General features: G+C 42.4%; 1 long non-coding RNA gene across 4 annotated transcripts; it reads left to right on the forward strand.

Annotated features, from left to right (window-relative positions):
• Positions 1-805: 805 nt before the first annotated feature.
• On the forward strand, positions 806-25,637 carry LOC123332608. Of its 4 annotated transcripts, XR_006549470.2 has the most exons (6): positions 806-858; positions 963-1,139; positions 5,053-5,275; positions 5,732-5,904; positions 7,107-7,229; positions 25,464-25,637. It is a non-coding gene; the product is annotated as an uncharacterized LOC123332608 (long non-coding RNA). The 4 variants fall into 4 exon arrangements; XR_006549471.2 differs by lacking the exon at positions 25,464-25,637 and having other exon boundaries at positions 5,053-5,279; positions 7,107-7,489; XR_006549467.2 differs by lacking the exon at positions 25,464-25,637 and having other exon boundaries at positions 7,107-7,489.
• The last annotated feature ends 611 nt before the right edge of the window (positions 25,638-26,248 follow it).

Consider the following 26,248-nt stretch of genomic DNA (forward strand, 5'->3'; position numbering starts at 1 on the left):
TGGAGATGATAGGTGAGAGAGGCAGATGTGGAAGGTGAAGTTTTATAAAGTGAGGTGATATATTGATTAACTACATGGGGGAATCCTTACACAATATATATAGATGTCAGATCACCACGACGCACACTTTGTTATCACATTTCAATAAAGTTGAAATAAAGCAAAATCATTGGTTTACAGGTTGATTTACAGTCAGCATCAGTGCCCCACTCATGCTGTGCTTTAAGCACTGTGTGTACCCTGGACAGTGGGTCCTGAATAGTGCAGATGTTCACACGCCTGGATCCAGTCAGACCCCACAATCAGAAGCACTCTTAGTATACCACCTGTACATACATCCAGTGCATCACCCCAGGACATGGCCTTCTCTGCTGTTGATTTTCATCATCTGTAAAACAAGGAGCATAGTCATCTCACTAGAGAGATCTTCGTTTCTACGAATCTCACCTGTGAAAAGAGATACAACCATTCCATGTGTGTGTTACAATTATTACTTAAAGAAAACTCAAATCTCTTTCCTTTACACTAATTATACCTTCTGTGTTTAATTTACCAGATGACTTTAACACTCCCTTGTTCTGAGTTGTGCAGTGTTTTGAAATCAAACTTTAAAACTTACTTTTGCTTACTTTAATAAATTGCTTGTATTGTTAGTTTGGGATTCCCAGATGGCTCAGTGGTAAAGAACCTGCCTGCCAATGCAGGGGCTGCAGGAGGCTTGGGTTCGATCCCTGGGTCGGGAAGATCCCCTGGAGGAGGAAATGGCAATCCACACCAGTATTCTTGCCTGGAGAATTCCATAGAGAGAGGCGCCTGGCAGGCGACATTCCACGGAGTCGCAGAGTCAGACGCAACTGAGTGAGCACGCATGCACATGTTGTTTATCCAGCGAGTAAGGATGGAGAGAACATCAGAAGTCATAGAATCACCACCGCACTCTCTTGTCTCCTTATCTTCTTCAGGTGGGGAGACTGAGCCCCACAGGTGGAGTGAATTCCCAAATCCACGCCCGGCGTGTACCTGGACGGGGCTTAACTCCAGTTAAACACATCGATGTGGGAACAGAGATGATACTGAAAGAAGAGTGGTTGCCTGACTGCGACACCACCGATACCCAACTCTTCCATGTTGCCAAGGTGGTGAGTGGCTTGCGCTTTACATTTTGAACTTAAAATGGTAGTCTGCTGTCCAATAACTGAAATTCAGGGAAAAGTCAGGAAGGTGCTCTGTTGTATCTGAAGTTGTAATCAGTTTGCTTTGGGGAGATATTTTTTCTTACCACAGAGAGGAAACATTTTGTGAAATAGTTACTTAACCTTGTTGCACATAGCCTGTATTTATTTTTATCAAGCTCAAAACATGAACAAGTTTTAAAGTTTTTCCATTAGTGATATTACAGTTAACAGTCACGGCACTTATTAAATGATTTGTGGTCACCATCTTTTCTCAATCCAGTAACTTTCAGGGTTGTGTTGGAGGTAAATGTCTGTTTCTCTAGTGTTGGAACCTAAGAAACACAGAAAACAGGTTTACAAAAATATGAAACTCTAAAATATATGAAGAAAGTAAATCTTGTGACCAGATTATGTGTAGACAAACTGTGTCAGGCGTGCACTTTGCTCAGCTGTTTTGCTTTATTGATCATGAAGCAGCTTTGCTTTTGAGATCAACTCTTTAGTCCACTTATTTATTTGTTTTGGAAAAACACTAAATCACTTCATATATTCACTGCACACAAAGCTAGGTGTTCTAAGAGAACCATTGTACGGTGGAGCAGATGCAGGCAAAGAAGAACGTTAGCGTTGCCTTAATCAGGGTGGTGTGAGAAACTGAGGCTTCGTAAATGATGGATCCCTTTAGCTCCATGGGAAAGAGCCTATTTTCAGGAGAATGGTGAGCGCACTGCTCATAAGCATCGATGTGTAAAAGGCACAATGTGTTTGAAGTATGACAGTGGATTTGATAAACTGTGAATGTTGTCCATGAGTTTGAAGGTGAGAATTTGTATAAGTGTAAGTCTCAGTCATGGCAGATGTCTGAGGGCTGGTGTGTGAGGATGAGGAGTTTGGTTGTCTTCCCCCAGCCTCTGCGGGGTCCATGGGGTGGGTTACCTGTGGCAGTGGCTGGCTGAGCACCGATTCAGGGAGAAGTAAGCGATAATTGAACCCCAGGCTGGGAGTCACAACCATCCTCTTAGAAGCATCTTCAGTACCTGTCTAGTACTTGACTTGTACCCACTAGCTGAAAAAAAAAAAAAAAAAGGCAATTGTAAAGAGTTAGAAATTCAGGAGTTAGAAACTCTTTATTGCAAAATTCAGACTTAAATTCAAGAAAGTAGGGAAACCACTAGACCATTCAGGTATGACCTAAATCAAATCCCTTATGAATATACAATGGAAGTGACAAATAGATTCAAGGGATTAGATCTGATAGACAGAGTGCCTGAAAAACTATGGACAGAGGATCATGACATTATACTGGAGGCAGTGATCAACACCATCCCCAAGAAAAAGAAACACAGAAAGGCAAAATGGTTGTCTGAGGAGGCCTTACAAATAGCTTAGAAAAGAAGAGAAATGAAAGGCAAAGGAGAAAAGGAAAGATACACCCATCTAAATGCAGAGTTCCAAAGAATAGCAAGGAGAGATAAGAAAGCCTTCCTAAGTGACCAGTGCAAAGAAATAGAGGAAAACAATAGAATGGGAAAGACTAGAGATCTGTTCAAGAAAATTAGAGATACCAAGGGAACATTTCACCCAAAGATGAGCACAGTAAATGACAGGAATGGTATGGACCTAACAGAAGTAGAAGATATTAAGAAGAGGTGGCAGGAATACACAGAAGAAGCCTACAAAAAAGATCTTCATGACCCATATAATCACAATGGTGTGATCACTCCAAGAGCCAGACATCCTGGAATGCAAAGTCAAGTGGGCCTTAGGAAGCATCATGATGAACAAAGCTAGTGGAGGTGATGGAATTCCAGCTGAGCTATTTCAAATCCTAAAAGATGATGCTGTTAAAGTGCTGCACTCAATATGCCAGCAAACTTGGAAAACTCAGCAGTGGCCACAGGACTGGAAAAGGTCAGTTTTCATTCCAATCCCAAAGAAAGGCAATGCCGGAGAATGTTCAAACTATCACACAATTGTACTCACTTCACATATTAGCAAGAAATGTCTCAAATCCTCCAAGCTAGGGTTCAATGGTACGTGAACTAAGAAATCCCAGATGTACAAACTGGATTTGGCAAAGCAGAGGAACCAGAAATCAAACAGCCAACATCAGCTGGATCATAGAAAAAGCAAGAGAATTCCAGAGACACATCTACTGCTTCATTGACTACACCAAAGCCTTTGACTGTGTGGATCACAACAAACTGGTAAATTCTAAAAGAGATGGGAATAAATACCAGACCACCTGACTTGCCTCCTGAGAAATCTGTGTGCAGGTCAAGAAGCAACGTTTAGAACTGGACATGGAACAACGTGCTGGTTCCAATTTGGGAAAGGAGTACATCAAGGCTGTACATTGCCACCCTGCTTATTTATCTTATATGCAGAGTACACAATGAGAAATGCTGGGCTGGAAGAGGTACAAGCTGGAATCAAAATGGCCAGGAGAAATATCAATAACCTCAGGTATGCAGATGACACCACCCTTATGGCAGAAAGTGAAGAGGAACTAAAGAGCCTCTTGAAGGTGAAAGAGGAGAGTGAAAAAGCTGGCTCAAAACTCAACATTCAAAAACCTAAGATCATGGCATCCGGTCCCATCACTTCATGGCAAATAGATGGGGAAACAATGGAAACAGTGTCAGACGTTATATTTTTTGGGTTCCAAAATCACTGCAGATGGCGACTATAGCCATGAAATTAAAAGACGCTTACTCCTTGCAAGAAAAGGAGTATATACCTAGATAGCATATTAAAAAGCAGAGGCATTATTTTGCCAACAAAGGTCTATCTAGTCAAAGCTATGGTTTTTCCAGTAGTCATGTGTGGATGTGAGAGTTGGACCATAAAGGAAGCTGAGCACTGAGGAAGTGATGCTTTTTGACTGTGGTGCTGGAGAAAGCTCAAGAGTCCCTTGGTAGTTGTTGTTGTTCAGCCCCCAAGTTGTGAGTGACTCTTTGTGACACCATGGACTGCAGCAGTCCAGGCTCCCCTGTCCTTCACTGTCTTCTAGACTTTATCTAGTTACATCAGGTCACCCCAAAGCTGCCTGTTTGAACCACAATAGTTGAGTCTCATCTAAAATTAGCTGTGCTTTGACATATCAATAATTTACAGTGGTGAGCAGTTGAAAACACTGCAACAAAGCACCTTATTGTCCTTATAAAGGGGTGTGATTGAGGATGATATAGAGATATTTTAAAAGCCATTTTTTTAAATGAGGTAGCAAAATGAAAATGACTCGTCTGTTGGCTTTTAGTTTCAGGTAAAGAAATAAATTGAATCTTAGTCACAAATGTGGTTTATTGCAAAGACAATATAATCACCTAGGTAGGCATGCTTTCTGCTTTCCCTGGGAATTAGGAAGCTCTCAGTCATGTCCACAGTCCATCATTAGTAAACGAGAAAGCTAAAGCTTATAGAATGAGTCATGATGCTCACTTGCTTACCTCTCCTTAGTTTTATTTGTGCTGCATTATTTTTTGAAAGCCACCTGAATAATATTTGGAATGAGATTGGATGTAATTAATTTAATAATTGATTTGGTAGTTGGGAAATGATATATATTGAGCTTACTCATTAAAATTGGCAAGAACTGGGGAGATTCATTATATATCATTATTTTGCACATCTGTGAATATAGTCTACAAATGAAACATGAGATATATTCTGTATTACATAAGCTTACTTCAGGCTTGAGTACTCAAAGAAAAAGAAAGTCACTTAGTCGAGTCCAACTGTTTGTAACCCCATGGACTGTAGCCCACCAGGCTCATCTATGGGATTCTCCAGGCAAGGGTACTGGAGTGGGTTGCCATTTCCTTCTCTAGGGGATCTTACCAACCCAGGAATGAAACCCAGGTCTCCCTCATTGCAGGCAGACTCTTTACCGACTGAGCCACCAGGGAAGCAAGTCATGTGTAAAATCTCTGATCTGTAAGCTGGGAAAAAAAGATGTCATAAAATAAGTCCATGCAAGATGGCAATGTGACACAAATGGTAAGAAAAGTTGCGTATCAGGTGATTCTCAAATTGGTGGTGAAATCGGATAATGGAAGGAAAAAGAGATGCTCTGTTCAGTGCCTTCTTCCTGAGATGACGTAAGTAAGTGGTGAGACAGTGCACTTCTTACGATGAGGTCAGATAAAAACCTCTGCTTCCACCAAAAGCAGCCTTCTTCATGCTCCCAAGCTGGTTCCATCCACCTCCCTAACCCATAAATCCCACTGGCTCCTCTGGCACGCGATGTGATATGTAATTATGTGTGTGCTCTTTGACTGATTCCCCACAGCGTGATGTGTGTGAATTGCACCCATGATTCATACATGGATTTATGCACACATTCCCCTGTGGGACACTCGGGTGGCTTACCTGTGGGATATTATAAACAGTGAAGTGCTGGACAGCCCAATACCCTGTCTTTTAGTAAACACATTAATTATCTGAGTTTGAATTAATTCCCGCGCAATGTCAGAATTCAGATATCTTGTGGGGGAAAATGAGCAAACACCTTGGAGACCCTTCACATCTCAGACCGTGTCCTTCTGGCCCCTTAGGACCACTGAGGAGCTTCTCAGCTCTGCACTGTTGCCATGTCAAGCACAGAACGTGATGCTGGGTTCCTTTCTCCCCAGCTGGGGTCCTTAGGATGGCACTGCAGCCCACATGAAGAGCCGAGCAGATGCCCAGGAAACGCTGGCTGCTGAGCTCCCAGTCACCTTCACTGAAGGTGCGTCAGAAATACTGCTGAGGGTTGGGTCACTGAGGCCTCCTAATAGCGGCTGCCATTGAAGGACAGTGCATTTTCAGGTCTCTAATAAACTGTAAACATTAGCTCCATGAAACTTCAATTAACTACAATAGTTTGTTAGTGATTCTTTATGCATTATCTTAGAAGTAATGCTCATTTATTTCAAATATACATATAAACATATACACATGCAGACATGCATGTATACTGCATACCTATTTATATTTTATATAAACCTGGTCTCTTGGGGGCTCTCATCTTTGTAGTATGTATCACTATAACCAGTGCCATAGATCTATTATATATATATATGATATATATGGCACTGTTTTCTCAGTTTATATATAAGACAACTATAGCTTACTGCTACTGCTGCTGCAAAATCACTTCGGTCGTGTCCGACTCTGTGCGACCCCATAGACGGCAGCCCACCAGACTCCCCCGTCCCTGGGATTCTCCAGGTGAGAACACTGGCGTGGGTTGCCATTTCCTTCTCCAGTGCATGAAAGTGAAAAGTGAAAGTGAAGTCACTCAGTTGTATCCGACTCTTAGCGACCCCATGGACTGCAGCCTACCAGGCTCCTCCATCCATGGGATTTTCCAGGCAAGAGTACTGGAGTGGGGTGCCATCGCCTTCTCCAACTATAGCTTAATGAAGTTTAAACACCATGCCCTCGTCACCTGCTAGTAGTGACGTGATATAAAGCTCTTTTTTCACAACTGTCAGGGAAATATAGAGAATTTCTCTGGTTCTGGGATTGTTTTTGTATTTTTAACAGAAAAAAAGGGAGATGCAGCGTTAAAAACCCAGTAAGTGATGAAACAACTGGACGATCACTGTACAACCGTGCATTCCGTCTTCAGTAACAAACTAATGAAGTAAATGACTTTAATTAAGTACTCTAAAGTATTTTACATAGTCTACTTCATATGTTTCCCATTTCTTTCTCCGACAGGAAAAAGAGATAGATTGTGGGAAAATGAATTGATGATGAAAGGTAACCACCCATAGCTTTCCATGGGAAAAGGATCACACACATACACAAGAAGGCTTAGAAGTGAAAGCATTCTATTGACTGCTCTTCAGGTGATACTGGAGAGCGTTCACAGCCAACCACCTGACCCAGACTCATCTTCTGGGAAATGTCAGGGTTAAGATAATGGTCATTTTTATATTACAGAAAATGGTGACCGAAACTTGGGGCTCTAGCAAAGCTGTGGGTCAGCATCCTGAGCACCTGTCCCGTCTGCAGTCGACAAAGTCCCGGGTGCTGTCACGGCACTGTCTCCTCAGCGCTCCTGTGGTGAGGTCAAGGGGTTCGAGGGCATTCCGTCACATAGTGCATTCTCACCCTCTGCTCTTCCCACACGAAAGAAGCAGGGTGGGGAGAGGGAGGTAGGCCGCGTAATATTCCTAATCCTGTCCCAATTCTGACATCAGATTCTGCAGTGCAGTTCACTATGGTTTCAAAGTTGTTTCTTCTGAAAAAACAAAGGACAACAAATTTTCATTACATTTGTGTTTTTTGTTTGCAAAACAAAGAGACTGAGTTACGTCTCACCATGCATGTTGTCTCGACAGCCTGGTTTCTTACCGTCAATAAAAACATCCTTATATTCCTCTAGAGAGATAAACCCTTTATGGCAACACCCAAAAGGGTTTTTAAAAATGAACCCAAAATATACAGTGTTGTTTTTAGGCTTTGTGGGCAAAGGCATTTCCAAAGTGGGATCATTTTTGAAAACTATGTTCCTCTCCTCCCAGTAAGCGTCAATAACAAGATGCCAGGTCCGCCCATCCTGTGGACTCTGCTTCCTGTTACAAGTAGGGTCCTCAGAGTCCCCAGGTGCACATTACAAGTATAAAAGTAAACGTCTGTTATAATATGTGTACACTTATCATAGAATAGTAATTATGAGGCAGGCATATCAATCAGTTAGTTCAGTCACTCAGTCGTGTCCGACTCTTTGCGACCCCATGAATCGCAGCACACCAGGCCTCCCTGTCCATCACCAACTCCCGGAGTTCACTCAGACTCACGTCCATCGAGTCGGTGATGCCATCCAGCCATCTCATCCTCTGTCGTCCCCTTCTCCTCCTGCCTCCAATCCCTCCCAGCATCAGAGTCTTTTCCAATGAGTCAACTCTTCGCATGAGGTGGCCAAAGCCTGGATCATGGAAAAAGCAAGAGAGTTGCAGAAAAACATCTATTTCTGCTTTATTGACTATGCCAGAGCCTTTGACTGTGTGGATCACAATAAACTGAGGAAAATTCTTTAAGAGATGGGAATAGCAGACCACCTGACCTGCCTCTTGAGAAATCTGTATGCAGGTCAGGAAGCAACAGTTAGAACTGGACATGGAACAACAGACTGGTTCCAAATAGGAAAAGGAGTACGTCAAGGCTGTATATTGTCACCCTACTTATTTAACTTATATGCAGAGTACATCATGAGAAACGCTGGGCTGGAAGAAGTACAAGCTGGAATCAAGATTGCCGGGAGAAATATCAATAAGCTCAGATATGCAGATGACACCACCCTTATGGCAGAAAGTGAAGAGGAACTAAAAAGCCTCTTGATGAAAGTGAAAGTGGAGAGTGAAAAAGTTGGCTTAAAGCTCAACATTCAGAAACCTAAGATCATGGCATCCGGTCCCATCACTTCATGGGAAATAGATGGGGAAACAGTGGGAACAGTGTAAGACTTTATTTTATGGGGCTCCAAAATCACTGCAGATGGTGACTGCAGCCATGAAATTAAAAGACACTTACTCCTTGGAAGAAAACCTATGACCAACCTAGATAGCATATTGAAAAGCAGAGACATTACTTTGCCAACAAAGGTCTGTCTAGTCAAGGCTATGGTTTTTCCAGTGGTCATGTATGGATGTGAGAATTGAACTATGAAGAAAGCTGAGCGCCAAAGAATTGATGCTTTTGAACGGTGGTGTTGGAGAAGACTCTTGAGAGTCCCTTGGCATATCAATACATAGAACCAATTTTCAGGAATTGTAAAAGCATTCATTTCATCAAGGATCAGATGAAATGATCTGATCCTTGTGCACGGGCGCACGCGCGCACACACACACACACACACACACATACATACACACAGATAGTTTTATAGCACTATTATTTCATGTATCCATTAAATTAGTGTTTTAAGTGGCTACTCGTTCCTGAGAGCTCTGCTGAGTGCAGAACACAGGGGTGATAAAGGTACTCTCCCCCAGATAAAGCACTTTTCTTAGGACAGGGACTACGTTTCAGGTGATGGGATGTCTCCACAGTGTGTGATGAAGTTAGCAGTGTCATTGGAGCTAGGGCGAGAGGTGAACCATTTTAGGGAACACAGGACCACCCACGGTGACTCTGAACAAGTGTTCACAGGCACACTGGCCACTGTTTCTCTTCCTCAGCCAGAGGCTGTCTCTGCTCCCACGGACAGAGGGGATGGAGCACAGATAACACACAGTGAGTGTCGAAAGGGAGATATCAATACAAGTAACCCTTCCCTGAGAGCATTTACTTTGGAAAACCTGTAATCACATTCTCTGTCTTCTGAAGTGTGTGTAAATCTTTTTAAAATCTAAGTCTACCAACATCAGACCCAGGAATACGCTTCTCAAGGACAGAGGAGTTAACACGTTGAAATGTCACCATCAGGGACATGACACCCTGTGTCCCAGGTTCTGTGGGCCAAAGTTCCCACTGAGCCGAGCTCTCCCGCTTCCCCACCAAATAGCTAGACACGACCTGGAGCCACAGGAGCAGAGTTGGGAAGTTAGTTCATCTGAAGCTTCAGGTGGGGCTTCCCTGGTGGGTCAGCCAGTTAAGAATCTGCCTGTAATGCAAGAGACCTACCTGGGTTTGATTCCTGGGTAGGGAAGATCCCTTGGAGAAGGGAATGGCTACCCACTCCAGTATTCTTGCCTGGGAAATCCCATGAAGTCGCAAAGGGTTGGACATGACTGAGCAACTAACACTTTTCTTCAGGTGGGTGGCTATGGAAGTCAGAAACAAATGTAAAAGGAGTTTGAGAGGCGCTGTCTGTGGGTGGGTCATGCAGGTGGAGCTGGTTTTATGAGGAAGACTTTGCAGGGTGCGAAGGTCACGGAAGGAGCCTGGCTGGGTCTGGAAAGGGGAAGATTTGTCACTTCTTGTTTGAGTCTTTGAAGACTGGCAGCCTGTTTCTAAGGGCTAAATGAACCTACCTTTCTCCTGTTGAACATTGGTTTCATGGTCTTTAGGTTTGAACAGAATTATAATTAGCATTGGCTCATTCAACAGCAACTGTAAATATAAATAATTGAAAGTGGTTTAAAATGGCTGGGAGAAATAGCAATAACCTCAGATATGCAGACGACACCACCCTTATGGCATAAAGTGAAGAAGAAGTAAAGAGCCTCTTGATGAAAGTGAAAGAGGAGAGTGGGAAAAGTCAGCTTAAAGCTCAACATTCAGAAAACTAAGATCATGGCATGTGGTCCCATAGTAAAGTAAAGTCAAAAGTCGCTCAGTCGTGTCCGACTCTTTGTGACCACGTGGACTGTAGCCTACCAGGCTCCTCCGTCCATGGGATTCTCCAGGCAAGGATACTGGGTTGCCATTTCCTTACTTTATGGCAAATAGATGGGAAAACAGTGTAAACAGTGACAGATTTTATTTTGGGGGGCTCCAAAATCACTGCAGATGGTGACTGCAGCCATGAAATTAAAAGATGCTTGCTCCTTGGAAGAAAAGTTATGACCAACCTAGACAGTATATTAAAAAGCACAGACATTACTTTGCCAACAAATGTCCATGTAGTCAAAGCTATGGTTTTCCAGTAGTCATGTATGGATGTGAGAGTTGGACTATAAAGAAAGCTGGATGCTTTTGAATTATGGTATTGGAGAAGACTCTTGAGAGTCCCTTGGACTGCAAGGAGATCCAACCAGTCCATCCTAAAGGAAATCAGTCCTGAATATTCATTGGAAGGACTGATGCTGAAGCTGAAACTCCAATACTTTGGCCACCTCATGTGAAGAACTGACTCATTTGAAAAGACCCTGATGCTGGGAAAGATTGAAGGCAGGAGGAGAAGGGGATGACAGAGGATGAGATGGTTGGATGGCATCACTGACTCCATGGACATGAGTTTGAGTAAACTCTGGGAGTTGGTGATGGGCAGGGAGAGGCCTGGCATGTTGTAGTCCATGGGGGTCACAAAGAGTCAGATACAACTGAGTGACTGAACTGAACTGAACTGAGGGGCGTCATATGTAGCACATATTCAAAAAACAATGCTGATAACTGTTTCCTATACAAACCTTTTTTCAGGCCTCAAGTTTTCTAACTGCCAGTGCATTTTGCAGTTGGTGTTTATATTTAATTAGTGTCTCTTGTCTACCCCTCCACAAAAGCTAGTGTGAACCTAATTATGTGCCTTATAACAGATTCTATTTTAGAATTATGGAAATTTTGTACCTTAATGTCAACTGTGAAGAATTTTGTTTAAAGACCCACAAGTAAGGAAACAGTATCTTCATACTATTAAATACAAAATGTTTTTAACCACAAAACAAAATGAACCAGGTAGCAAAGCTCAGGCTGGAAAACATAATATGAAAAGAATGCTGCTTCCATCCTGTAGCATTAAGTACATTTTAAAGCAGAAAGAAAACACCAGATTTACACTTAATTAACCCAGCCTAGCTCAGGGCTGCTTAGATCTTTAAAGCCCACACGACTCTGGCACGTACTGGTGTCCCTGAGTTTCTTTTATGACTTTGCCATTGCCATTATGTAGGAAAATGAACCTGAGCTGTGCTTGCAAGTAGTATCTCTGACACTGGCCTGGGCTTGTGAGCTCACTGAGAGGTCACATGGGAAACCCTGCAGCCTGCCAGGTTGGAAGAGCAGGCCCATGTAGATGCTGCTGAGGGATGGCCTGCATAGCCTGGGCCTGCAGTCTACTGGTCATTAACTACTGCTTCCAGCAGGCTGTTCCTCTTTGAAATCCATAGTTGTGTTATGCGTTCCGTAGTCCGCAATGAGTTTGCAAAATATTTTCACTTAAAACTTTGCAAATGATGGGAGAATTATATTCTAGAGGCTTTAGAGTGAATGACTGTTTTATGAGTACTCAATAAATACTTAGTATTTTTTAGAAATATCAAATAAGGGGGTTTTTTGAGTACCTCAAAGTTCAAAACCCATATTATAAAACTAGAATGAATTTTAACTAAAATTAACAGAAAATGGCCAAAACAGTTATGCAAATAAAACAACAGTAGATCTAGTTGATTGATTACACTTTTTATTTTTTAAATTCTTCAAAATAAATAACAGTTGAATTATTCAAATGTAAGGAGTTGCATGTAAATTGGAGGACTAAAATATTAAGCAAAATGGCAAAATGACACATAATATTTATAGACTGCATGCTATTAGAATAAAATCAAAACAAAAATATACAAACACAAATACACTGAATGTCTCTTTTGAACATATGTATATACATCATGAAGTTAAAAGGATTAGAGTAGCAACATGTAACGGAGAAGGCAATGGCACCCCACTCCAGTACTCTTGCCTGGAAAATCCCATGGACAGGGGCGCCTAGTGGGCTGCAGTCCATGGGGTCGCTAAGAGTCGGACACGACTGAGCAACTTCACTTTGACTTTTCACTTTCATGCATTGGAGAAGGAAATGGCAACCCACTCCAGTGTTCTTGCCTGGAGAATCCCAGGGACGGGGGAGCCTGGTGGCTGCCGTCTATGGGGTCACACAGAGTCGGACACGACTGAGCGACTTCACTTTCACTTTTCACTTTCATGCATTGGAGAAGGAAATGGCAACCCACTCCAGTATTCTTGCCTGGAGAACCCCAGGGACAGGGGAGCCTGGTGGGCTGCCATCTACGGGGTCACACAGAGTCAGACACGACTGAAGCGATTTAGCAGCAGCAGCAGCAGCAACTTATAATTTGTGAATTTTTAACTTCTTTTTGATAAGGCTGGTAACTGTAGAATTTCCCAAGTATTTTTCAAGATGAAATCAATCAGACAGCCTCAACACCATGTTCCGTTGGCTGTGAATTCTGTCACGCCCAGGACTAGGGCAAACCTCGCCTCTCTGAAAGGACTAGGAAGGTATGGAGAAGGACATGGCAACCCACTGCAGTATTCTTGCCTGGAGAATCCCATGGACAGAGGAGCCTGGCGGGCTACAGTTTATAGGGTCAGTCAGACACAGCTGAAGCGACTTAGCGCGCACACACACAGGGCCACTGACCACACCGTGCCTGTCCCTTTGTTCTCTGTGCGGCTCCAGTCTCTGAGACTCTGTAACCTGGGGAGGAAGGAAGATGTGGGAAGGGGCAGTTTGGTCAATTCTAAGAGACATCCAGCTCCTCCAAGACAGGCATCCAGTCTCCCTGCCCGCCAGCACTGCCTCAACTTCCTCCTCCCCAGCTCACCTGTCTCAGTAACCCCTGGAGCCGCTGTGCACTTGGAGCCGGGCCTCGGCTTCACGAGAAAAAGTCTCGCAATGCACTGCTGAGTTGCTGAGACTGCGCCTTCCCTGCCCCAGCTCCCCGCAGCCAGGCACTGCCTGGCACAGAAACTCATTTATAACTTCACAGGAGTCTCTTCCGCGAACAGCAGGGGGGGGGATTTTGTTTCTAACATGTTTAAAGATGCTTAAAAAGTGTTTGAAAAGTGCAGGCATGACCTTAAGAATTTTGCTCCTGACAGAGAGCCTGGTGCCTGGCAGCAGAGGCAGAGCTGGTAGGAAAGGGGACAAGAGAGAGAGGGGATGTTTGCTTTCGCTGCTCTGAAGCAGGGCCCCCACTCTCCCACCGCCTCTTCAGGGCAGACTGTGAAGGCTGGTTCTGTGTGACCGCGGCGTCACTGAGGGTGTCTGGAGAGCTGGTGGCATGGGTTTCCAGACGGGGTGCGAGGGAGTCTCTGAAAGAGATCAGTATTTGAACCTGTAGACCCGAGCAAGGCAGACCCTCAGCACAGGGCAGCACTTCCGCCCCAGGGCCTGTGCAGAGCATAAGGATAGACAGGGCAGGGTGCTCTCCACCTGCACGGGACAGACCCAGGACCAGGGAACAGCAGCATGGCGTCAAGGAAGGCAGAAAAGCGAGGGAGCCCATGCATTGTGCTGTGTTCAGGGAGAATATTTTAAACCTATTATCCATGTTTTTAAAATTTAATGTCTTATTTTTATATTTACCCTGATGGCTACAAAATAAGCTGCTTTCATTACTTACCATGCTGCCCTTTAATCTGTGCCGAGGGCACTGTGTAATACTGGGACGAGGCAATGAGGTGGCGGCTCCTCCTGGCTTCTCAGGAGAACTTAAGCTCTTGGAGAACCTACTTACAGGATTAGCGGAGAACTTTCGAATCCAGGTCAGCGTGAGCAATAAGCTCTGTCTTCATAGTGAGGGGCTGCAGATTCGCCATCAGCAGCAGCTGGAGAAGGAGGGGCAGTTCTGAGTTCATATCAGGAGGGTGTGGGAGACCAAGTTTTGGAAATTGGCTGTTAGCACTTCCCAGATCCCCTCAGCTGACGCGCTCAGAAGCCATGTGTCCAGCAGAGGAAACTCATTTCCAGACAGCTGACCCCAAGGACCCAACGGAAGCTATAAAAATGGCCCCTCGTTATAAAGCATTTTTCTGCCAACAGCATAAAGTAATTGCCAGCAGGTGATTCTGTTAAATGACCAGTACATCTCTGTGAAGCCTGACCCTTCAAAGGAACAGCTTATAAGAGATGTCGTTTATGCTCTGAGCATCCTGTGCTAGATGCCCCTCTGGCAGCAGGACTGCAGCCACCCTGCCTTTGCACAGTGTGCACCTTCTTGAGGCTTCCAGGCCATCCCAACCACCCCGACAGACAGACATGACCACTTTCCCCAGCAAGCAGTGACTGATGAATTTAAGATGCAGAGAGGGTCCATGCAGAGCAGAGACAGCAAGAGCAGGCAGATTAGTGCCAGGGCGCCTTAGTAAGCAGAAAGGGACGTCCATCTGAAAATTCATTTGCCTATGCAGGTTAAGTAGGTTTGAGCATCTCTTTTGTACCAGTCTTAGGTTAAACTCTGAGATACAAAAATGACCCCAAGATCACGGAGATCGTCAACACACTAGAAAGTAGGCAGAAAGCAAAGGTGAGGCACACAGAGAACTGATGATAAAGCTAGTCCTGTCACTAAGCTCACTTGCAGAAAGGGCTTCCAGGAACTTGAGATGATACAGAGCCATGGAAGGCACTTATACATGAGTTTTGAGTCACATTCTACAGATTCCATGAGTTGAAAGACACACAAAAAGCATTTAGAGTGAAGTATGGCAATGGCACCCCACTCCAGTACTCTTGCCTGGAAAATCCCGTGGACAGAGGGGCCTGGTGGGCTGCAGTTCATGGGGTCGCTAGGAGTCAGACACGACTGAGCGACTTCACTTTCACTTTTCACTTTCATGCATTGGAGAAGGAAATGGCAACCCACTCCAGTGCTCTTGCCTGGAGAATCTAAGGGACAGGGGAGCCTGGTGGGCTGCCGTCTATGGGGTCGCACAGAGTCGGACACGACTGAGGTGACTTAGCAACTTAGCAACATGAACAAAGAAGTACCTCCATAAATATTTCCAGTAGTAAGGGAAAGGAGAATATTACAGGATATCAAAGACTGTCTCTGGGCAGTCTGAAAGGCGCTCTATATAACTGTACAGAGACGTATTTTAGAAGACATGCCAGCACATGCTCTTCAGGATCATGGTTAATGTCTGTGTTAAACAATGATATGCCTTTAGCTTCCAGCCAAAAGCAGAACTTAGTTGACCACAGAGATTACTCTTAAATTTCAGTCACAAGTAGCATTAACATATTTTAATACATTTATTTCTCAGATATTCTTAAAGCTGGCATAGGCATTAAATTTGCTAAAATCCATGCTCAAGAATGATCTCAATGACAAATAATCAGGAAAGGCCAACATCACAGCTAACATAAACCTGGAGTACTGGTTGAAATAAGTGACAGACCTCCCAGAAATTTAACAGATCTGAGAAATAGCAGAGTAGAAGGACATGCACTCAGTTTCTTCTGCAAGAACACCAAAATTGCAAATAGCCATCTACAGAAGGATGTTGGAACCCGCCAAAAAAAGAAACCCCATGCACAAGGAAAAAGGTGAAGCTGCAAGAAGACCGTAGGAGGGACACAATCAAGTTTAAAATCAAATCTCCTACCCACCAGAAGCTCTTGGAGGGCACAAGCCAAACCTTGTGTGCACCAGGACCCAGGAAAAGAAGCAGTGAGCCCCACAAGAGACTGGGCCAGACCTGCTGTGAGTGTTTGAGGGTCTCCTGTGGAGGTGTGGGTCAGCAGTGGCCCGCCTCAGGGACAGAGGCACTGGCAGCGGCAGTACTGGGAGGCGTGGCACGTGGCATAAGTTCTGTTGGAGGAGGTAGCCATTAGCCCCACCATGGAGTCATCCAGGGGACGATCCACAAACTGGAAGACAGTTATACAGAAAAAGTCCTCAATCTGTTGTGAAAGTTCTAGCCCCACAACAGACTTCCCAACCTGGGGGTCTGGCAAAGGAACTGGAAATCCCCAGGGAAACTGACTTTGAAGGGCAGCAGGATTTCATTATAGAATGTCTACAAAACTGGGGAAACAGAGATTCTTGGAAGGCACAAACAAGACCTATGCGAGGGACCTAGGATAAAGGAGTAGTGATCCCTATGCCTCTATAACCTACCATAGAGACTACAGACTCTAGGACTGGACAGCCTCAGACCAAACTACAGGGAGGGAACACAGCCCCACCCATCAGGAGACAATTGGGTTAAAGATTTACTGAGCACAGCCCATCAGAACAAGACAGGCAATTTCCCCCTCAGTCAGTCTCTACCATCAGGAAACTTCCATAAGCCTCTCATCCATCTCCATCAGAGAGCAGACAGAATGAAAACCACAATCATAGAAAACTAACCAATCTAATCACATGGACCACAGCCTTGTCTAACTCAATGAAACTGTAAGCCATGCTGTGTAGGGCCACCCAAGACGGATGGGTCATGGTGAAGAATTCTGACAAAATGTGGTCCACTGGAGAAGGGAATGGCAAACTGCTTCAGTATTCTTGCCTTGAAAACCCCATGAACAGTATGAAAAGGCAAAAAGATAGGACACTGAAAGATGAACTCTCCAGGTTGGTAGGTGCCCAATATGCTACTGGAGATCAGTGGAGAAATAACTCCAGAAAGAATGAAGAGATGGAGCCAAAGCAAAAACAACACCCAGTTGTGGATGTTACTGGTGATGGAAATAAAATCCAATGATCTAAAGAGCAGTATTGCATAGGAACCTGGAATGTTAGGTCCATGAATCAAGGCAGATTGCAAGTGGTCAAAGAGGAGATGGAAAGAGTGAACATCGACGTTTTAGGAATCAGCAAACTAAAATGGACTGGAATGGGTGAATTTAACTCAGATGACCATTAAATCTACTACTGTGGGCAAGAATCCCTTAGAAGAAATGGAGTAGCCATCATAGTCAACAAAAGAGTCCAAAATGCAGTACTTGGATGAAATCTCAAAAATGACAGAACGATCTCTGTTCATTTCCAAGACAAACCATCCAATATCACAGTAATCCAGGTTTATGCCCTGACCAGTAATGCTGAAGAACGGTTGTTGAACGATTGAATGGTTGTTGAAAGTTGAATTGTTCCATGAGGATCTACAAGACCTTGTAGAACTAGTACCCAAAAAAGATGTCCTTTTCATCATAGGGGACTGGAATGCAAAAGTAGGAAGTCAAGAGATACCTGGAGTAAATTTAGCAAATTTGGCCTTGGAGTACAAAACGAAGCAGGTCAAAGGCTAACAGAGTTTTGCCAAGAGAACACACTGGTCACAACAAACATGGTCTTCCAACAATACAAGAGAAGACTTAACACATGGACATCACCAGATGATAAATACTGAAATCAGATTGATTATATTCTTTGGAGCCAAAGATGGAGAAGCTGTATCAGTTCAGTTCAGTTCAACTGCTCAGTCGTGTCTGACTCTTTGTGACCCCATGGACCACAGCACACCAGGCCTTCCTGTCCATCACCAGCTCCCAGTGTTTACTCAAACTCATGTCCATTGAGTCGGTGATGCCATCCAATCAGCTCATCCTCTGTCGTCTCCTTCTCCTCCTGCTTTCAATCTTTCCCAGCATCAGGGTCTTTTCAAATAAGTCAGTTTTTCACATCAGGTGCGAAATATTGGAGTTTCAACTTCAACATCAGTCCTTCCAATGAATATTGAGGGCTGATTTCCTTTAGGATTGACTGGTTGGATCTCTTTGCTGACCAAGGGATTCTCAAGAGTCTTCTCCAACACTACAGTTCAAAAGCATCAATTCTTCAGCGCTCAGCTTTCTTTGTAGTCCAACTCTCACATCCATAAACAGCTACTGGAAAAACCAAAGCTTTGACTAGATGGACATGAATACAGATTGCCGACTGTAGGAAATGAAAGACATCTTCATGGAGGGAGGTGCCCCTGGCACCACTTATATCCAACACCCGTGATCTGACTTCTCAACGTCTCATGCCACTGTCATCAGCATAACGACTATAATATCCTGTTTAAACAATTTTGGGTTTAAACTCTGTTAAGTATCCCCTAGATAGTATTACTTTCTGTGATTGTTTCATCACTCAGGCAATTGAATTGTATGTTTGAAATATTTAGGTGATATGCCTGCAAACATGAAGAAATCCAAACATCTAGTAGATTGAGGATTGTTCATTCTTCAAATTTTTCAGAATTTAGCATGCTTATAGGTTTTCAACAATTTCTGAAAAACTTCAGCAATCCCCAAACACTTATTTGTAAATTCAATAAATAATTGCTATGTTCATTTCACATGCTGAGCAAAAAATGAATAGAGATTCTGAAGAGCCAAGAGATGGGGAGGGAAGGCAGAGCAGGTAATGTCCTTGAAACAAAGGTAAACAAAACTTCTTATCAAAATACACCGTTTGCAGTTGCTAATCCTCAATGCTAATTGCTCTCTTTCCATCTCCAGTTGTGTTGAATGTGTGTGCGATCAAATGTTTTTCTGTTCTTATGCACATATTTTATGTTTTATCATAATAATAACTGAATACTAAATGTTTCATTTACTTTGCAAAAATTATCATATACTTGAAGAACTGTGCTTAAAGGTAAATACCACCCACAGTTATTCTAGGTCTTACTCAGGCCCTGAGAATTTCTCCATAAAAGTCTTGTCAAAAACAGTGATTTGCTTTGCATTTGTTGGCATTTTGTTGAAAGCAGCTGCAGATGATGCCACCTTTTGATGGCAGGAGATGAATGTGTTTTAGAGAATGAAACCATTTCTCATAAGGGACCCTTTGGGAGCAGATCTGTATTTGAATAGGTGCTGAGCGCTTCCACAGAGCTTTGTAGCCTGTGATGTCTTCAGAGCACTGGCAGCTCAAGAAAGGGGTTCTGGGAGCTCACAATCTCCAAGGAAACATATTTAAAGTTCATTCAGAGTTAGAAAATGCTTTAACTCTTTTCCTGATCCCATTCTTATTTTATAATTTTGTTAAGGTATTTAAAAGTTATAAATATTGAAAATGATCTTGGTATTGGAAATAAAAATTTTTTTCATGCCTTACAAGAGATCTAAAACACCGGATGATAACACTTTTTTTTTTTTTTAATTTCTAAAGTCACTCTCAAAACAAGAATTCTTCCATCGCAACCTCAAGAAACTCCAGAATCTCTTATGTTTAATTGCATTGCTGTTCTTAACACTTAAATTTCAGAACTGCTTAATCATTTTTTGGTCACTTGAAGCTACTGATACCAAACAAGGTTAAATCGCATTAGAGGGTTTTCTGCTTATCCAATAACTCCATAAAGTCATTAGATTTGACTGTGAATAGCCCCCAGGCTGACTATAACAATAAAAAATTAAATAGGAACATTATTTTTTTTTTTTTATCCCCCAGGAGTTTATAAATTCAATTTGATGTCAATACTTGAAGAAGATGACAAAGACCATTAGGGCAGCATGTTTCCCTACAAGGATGAGAGCTGACCTCTTATGGGGAGGAAAATTAATTCATATGAAATAGGAGTAAACAGAAAACATAAAATGTAGACATGTGCACACACAAAGAGAGTCACTTCAATACTGTAAACTTATCTGTCCAATATGGAAATTTCTGATAAGGGACAGGCATAGTTAAGGAAAACATTCAGAACCTTGGGTAATGAGAATTTAGTGATTTCTCTTGTTTTAACTTTATATTTTATATTATAGTAAAGCAGATTAACAGTGTTGTGATAGTGTCAGGTGTACTGCAGGGCACTCAGCCATACATACACATGTGTTCATTCTCCCCCAAACTCCCCTTGCATCCAGGCTACTACATAACAGTGAGCAGAGTTCCCTATGCTGTACAGTAGGTCCTTGTTGGTTATCCATTTTCAATTTCAATTTCATTGCACACTCAAAAATTCCTCAAGACCTTTTGTAACAAGGAGCATCCTCCTGCTGTCCCTCTGTCAGGATGCTGTCAAAGTGCCTCAGAAAATGATAAAAATGACGCCAGTAGCCCTGCTCAGGGAACACATGGACAGCTCCTGTAGGACAGGAGGTTATTAATGGGAGCAAGGCTGATCCCACCAGCTCATGCTGAGCCCAGAGCAGGGGTTTTCCTGTCTTCTGAGGAAGGGGGACGCAGCCCAGCCCACAAGCTGTTTCATACAGAAAGTTATCCCCACCCACTGCACCCTCCTGATGACAAGGAAAACACGGTGTCTTAAGCCACTTGGGCTGCTGTAACAAAAATGCCACAGCAAGGAAGGGACCATGTCACAGGGTTTATGTATCTTCAGAGGTTTCTTATTTTTGCTTTCATCTCTGTGTATCCATTTGAAATATTCTGACTGTGTGTTAATATGGAGGAAGTCTTAAAAACTCTCTTGACAAGAGAAAAACTATTGAAAATTCCAACATATGGAGGCTGAACAACACACTGCTGAATAACCAACAAATCACAGAAGAAATCAAAAAAGAAATCAAACTGCACAGAAATGAATGAAAATGAAAACAAAACAACCTAAAACCTATGGGACACTGTAAAAGTAGTGCTAAGGGGAAGGTTCATAGCAATACAGGCTTACCTTAAGAAACAAGAAAAAAGTCAAATAAATAACCTAACTCTATACCTAAAGCAAGTAGAAAAGGAAGAAATGAAGAACCCCAGGGTTAGTAGAAGGAAAGAAATCGTAAAAATTAGGGCAGAAATAAATCCAAAAGAAACAAGAGACCATAGCAAAAATCAACAAAGCTAAAAGCTGGTTCTTTGAGAAGATAAATAACATTGACAAACCATTAGCCAGACTCATCCAGAAACAAAGGGAGAAGAATCAAATCAACAAAATTATAAATGAAAGTGGAGAAATCACAACAGACAACACAGAAATACAAAGGATCATAAGAGACTACTATCAGCAATTATATGCCAATAAAATCAACAACGTGGAAGAAATGGACAAATTCTTAGAAAAGTACAACTTTCCAAAACTGAACCAGGAAGAAATACAAAATCTCACCAGACCTGTCACAATCATGGAAACTGAAACTGTAATCAGAAATCTTCCAGCAAACAGAAGCCCAGGACCAGACGGCTTCACAGCTATATTCTACCAAAAATTTAGAGAAGAGCTAATGCCTATCCTACTCAAACTCTTCCAGAAAATTGCAGAGGAAGGTAAACTTCCAAACTCATTCTATGAGGCCACCATCACCCTAATACCAAAACCAGACAAAGATGCCACAAAAAAAGAAAACTACAGGCCAATATCACTGATGAACATAGATGCAAAAATCCTTTAAAAAATTCTAGCAAAGAGAATCCAACAACATATTAAAAAGATCATACATAATGACCAAGTGGGCTTTATCTCAAGGTTGCAAGGATTCTTCAATATCCACAAATCAATCAACATAATACACTACATTAACAAATTGAAAGATAAAAACTATGATTGTCTCAATAGATGCAGAGAAAGCCTTTGACAAAATTAAACACCCGTTTATGATACAAACCCTCCAGAAAGCACGAATAGAAGGAATATACCTCAACATAATAAAAGCTATGTATGACAAACCTGCAGCAAACATTATCCTCAATGGTGAAAAATTGAAAGCATTTCCCCTAAAGTCAGGAATAAGACAAGGGTGCCCACTCTCACCACTATTCAACATAGTTTTGGAAGTTTTGGCCACAGCAATCAGAGCAGAAAAAGAAATAAAAGGAATCCAGATTGGAAAAGAAGAAGTAAAACTCTCACTGTTTGCAGATGACATGATTCTCTACATAGAAAACCCTAAAGACTCCACCAAAAAATTACTAGAGCTAATCCATGAATATAGTAAAGTTGCAGGATATAAAATCAACACACAGAAATCCCTTGCATTCCTATACACTAACAATGAGAAAACGGAAAGAGAGATCAAAGAAACAATTCCATTCACCATTGCAATGAAAAGAATAAAATACTTAGGAATGTATCTACCTAAAGAAACAAAAGACCAATATATAGAAAACCATAAAACACTAGTGAAAGAAATCAAAGAGGACACTAATAGATGGAGAAATATACTGTGTTCATGGATTGAAAGAATCAATACAGTGAAAATGAGTATACTACCCAAAGCAATTTATAGATTCAATGCAATCCCTATCAAGCTACCAACTGTATTTTTCAGAGAACTAGAACAAATAATTTCACAATTTGTATGGAAATACAAAAAACCTCAAATAGCCAAAACAATCTTGAGAAAGAAGAATGGAACTGGAGGAATAAACCTGCCTGACTTCAGCCTCTACTACAAAGCCACAGTCATCAAGACAGTATGGTACTGGCACAAAGACAAAAATATAGATCAATGGAACAAAATAGAAAGCCCAGAGATAAATCCATGCACCTATGGACACCTTATCTTTGATAAAGGAGGCAAGAATATACAATGGAGAAAAGACAATCTCTTTAACAAGTGGTGCTGGGAAAACTGGTCAATCACTTGTAAAAGACTGAAACTAGAACACTTTCAAACACCATACACAAAAATAAACTCAAAATGGATTAAAGATCTAAATGTAAGACCAGAAACTATAAAACTCCTAGGGGAAAACATAGGCAAAACACTGTCTGTCATAAACCACAGCAGGATCCTCTATGACCCACCTCCCAGAATATTGAACATAAAAGCAAAAATAAACAAATGCGACCTAATTAAAAGCTTCTGCACAACAAAGGAAACTATAAGCAAGGTGAAAAGACAGCCTTCAGAATGGGAGAAAATAATAGCAAATGAAGCAACGGACAAAGAATTAATCTCAAAAATATACAAGCAACCCCTGCAGCTCAATTCCAGAAAGATAAACGACCCAATCAAAAGGTGGGCCAAAGAACTAAACAGGTATTTCTCCAAAGAAGACATACAGATGGCTAACAAACATATGAAAAGATGCTCAGCATCACTCATTATCAGAGAAATGCAAATCAAAACCACATTGAGGTATCATTTCACGCCAGTCAGAATGGCTGCGATCCAAAAGTCAACAAGCAATAAATGGTGGAGAGGGTGTGGAGAAGAGGGAACCTTCTTACACTGTTGGTGGGAATGCAAACTAGTACAGCCGCCATGGAGAACAGTGTGGAGATTCCTTAAAAACCTGGAAATAGAACTGCCATATGACACAGCAATCCCACTGCTGGGCATACACACCAAGGAAACCAGAATTGAAAGAGACACATGTACCCCAGTGTTCATCGCAGCACTGTTTATAATAGCCAGGACATGGAAGCAACCTAGATGTACATCAGCAGACAAATGCATAAGAAAGCTGTGGTACATATACACAATGGAATATTCAGTTCAGTCACTCGGTCGTGTCCAACTCTTTGCGACCCCATGAATCTCAGCACACCAGGCCTCCTTGTCCATCACCAACTCCCAGAGTTTACCCAAACTCATGTCCATTGAGTCGGTGATGCCATCAAGCCATCTCCTCCTCTGTCATCCCCTTCTCCTCCTGCCCCCAATCCCTCCCAGCATCAGGATATTTTCCAATGAGTCAACTCTTCACATGAGGTGGCCAAAGTATTGGAGTTTCAGCTTCAGCATCAGTCCTTCCAATGAACACCCAGGACTGATCTCCTTTAGGATGGACTGGTGGATCTCCTTGCAGTCTGAGGGACTCTCAAGAGTTTTCTCTAATGCCACAGTTCAAAAGTGTCAATTCTTCGGCTCTCAGCTTTCTTCACAATCCAACTCTCACATCCATACATGACCACTGGAAAAACCATAGCCTTGACTAGACGGACCTTTGTTGGCAAAGTAATGTCTCTGCTTTTGAATATGCTATCTAGGTTGGTCATAACTTTTCTTCCAAGGAGTAAGAGTCTTTTAATTTCATGGCTGAAATCACCATCTGCAGTGATTATGGAGCCCCAAAAAATAAAGTCAGCCACTTTTTCCACTGTTTCCCCATCTATTTCCCATGAAGTGATGGGACCGGATGCCATGATCTTAGTTTTCTGAATGTTGAGTTTTAAGCCAACTTTTTCACTCTCCTCTTTCACTTTCATCAAGAGGCTTTTTAGTTCCTCTTCACTTTCTGCCATAAGGGTGGTGTCATCTGCGTATCTGAGGTTATTGATATTTTTCCCGGCAGTCTTGATTCCAGCTTGTGCTTCTTCCAGCCCAGCGTTTCTCATGATGTATTCTGCATAGAAGTTAAATAAGCAGGGTGACAATATACAGCCTTGACGTACTCTTTTTCCTATTTGGAACCAGTCTGTTGTTTCATGTCTAGTTCTAACTGCTGCTTCCTGACCTGCATATAGGTTTCTCAAGAGGCTGGTCAGGTGGTCTGGTATTCCCATCTCTTTCAGAATTTTCCACAGTTTATTGGAATATTACTCAGCCATTAAAAAGAATACATTTCAATCAGTTCTAATGAGGTGAATGTAACTGAAGCCAATACACCAATATACACCAATACAATATACTAACACATATATATGGAATTTAGAAAGACGGTAATGATAACCCTGTATGCAAGACAGCAAAAGAGACACAGATGTATAGAACAGTCTTTTGGACTCTGTGGGAGAGGGCGAGGGCAGGATGATATGGGAGAATGGCATTGAAACATGTAAATTATCACATGTGAAACGAATCGCCAGTCAAGGTTCGATGCATGATACACGGTGCTCGGGACTAGTGCACTGGGATGACCCAGAGGGATGAGATGGGGAAGGAGGTGGAGGGGGTTTCAGGATGGGGAACACATGTACACCCATGACGGATTTATGTCAATGTATGGCAAAAACAATTCAATATTGTAAAGTAATTAGCCTCCAATTAAAATAAATTTAAATACATAATAAAATAAAACAAACAAACAAAAAACTCTCTTGAACATCCCCTTCTCACAGCAAAGAGTCATCTGCTCAGTTTCCTGGCCATCTCCCTGCCCTGTCACAGTGACTTCATCCTGGACACCTGCACGTGAGCCGTGTCTGTGATGCCCATGAGCTCCGAGCCCCTTGAGGACAGGAAGCCTTTTCCTCCTGCTCCAAATCCCACTGCTGGGCATCTAACCACCAAGTGAACAATCCTTGAATTAATGGTTTTGTTTATTGCTCATCAGTGAGTTCTGAAGTGACAGCATAGGGTTGGGGGGCAGCATGGGCTGGACAGAGCCATTTTTCCTCAAGTGTTCCTTCTCTCCCAAGACGTCCATGGCTTGTCCTGGTTCTACTTTTCTTTGCTGCTTCTCCGCAGGTTCCTCTGCAGTGTTTTCTTTCCTCTAGTCCTAGGACCTCAAGCAAATGTCCAGAGACTCTGCTTCCAGAAATGTCTATCCAAAATCAAGGATGGATCTCTTGTTAGTGTAACTTCCCATGTATAAAGAAAACTCATCTCCTTGGTTATCCTTTCATGTTTCCATTCAAAGTAACCTAAACTTGTTAAACATTCTCAATCAGTATGACCCAATTATTTTAGTTCTTTGTGGATATTTAGAAGTTTCAAGAACACCATCATTATTGATGGAAAGACAGTGTGATTAGACAGAAGTAATTTTGACTTAATCACTAAACCTGAAATTTTCTAGCCATGTGACCCAGGTCTCAATTTCATGGTCTTACCTGAAAACCCTTATAGCAGAAAGAGAAGAAGAACTAAAGAGCCTCTTGATGAAAGTGAAAGAGGAGAGTGA

This window comes from Bubalus bubalis, chromosome 1 (genome assembly GCF_019923935.1).
Source record: "Bubalus bubalis isolate 160015118507 breed Murrah chromosome 1, NDDB_SH_1, whole genome shotgun sequence".
Classification (NCBI taxonomy): Eukaryota; Metazoa; Chordata; class Mammalia; order Artiodactyla; family Bovidae; genus Bubalus; species Bubalus bubalis.